At 39.0% G+C, this 421-nt stretch overlaps 1 protein-coding gene across 1 annotated transcript in view; it reads right to left on the reverse strand.

Moving 5' to 3' along the window:
• Positions 1-421, reverse strand: part of LOC103381345 (NACHT, LRR and PYD domains-containing protein 12) — a 15,326-nt gene that overhangs the window by 13,314 nt on the left and 1,591 nt on the right. The window lies entirely within an intron of this gene.

The raw sequence follows: 421 nt of genomic DNA on the forward strand, positions 1-421 counted from the left end.
AGTATACCTTCCGCTTTGATCTGCCAGGGTGTAACACCGTAAAACTACCGTGGTGGCTCCGCCGTCCACTTTTTATTTTATTTAACACTAACATATATTATATTGTGACGGTTGGGGAATAAATAGTTATGCTGTGATATAATGTTCTGCTTTTCTCGCGGTTCTTGGTGCCTTGAAGTTAATACTGCTGCCGTACCCGGATCTGAATTTGAATAAGTAGCTGAGATGTAGTGATGTGTCGTTCGCGGGTGATTCGTTCAAAATGAACGAATCTTTCATATGACTCGTGACTCCCGAGTCATATTAAATATTTGTTCATATTGAACTCACGAATCACTCACAAATCACTCACTGTGAACTAATCTTTCACTGTGAACTAATCTTTCACTACGATCTAATTACTCTGCAAACTAATCTTTCA

Source organism: Cynoglossus semilaevis, chromosome 1 (assembly GCF_000523025.1).
Source record: "Cynoglossus semilaevis isolate Cse_v1.0 chromosome 1, Cse_v1.0, whole genome shotgun sequence".
Lineage (NCBI taxonomy): Eukaryota > Metazoa > Chordata > Actinopteri > Pleuronectiformes > Cynoglossidae > Cynoglossus > Cynoglossus semilaevis.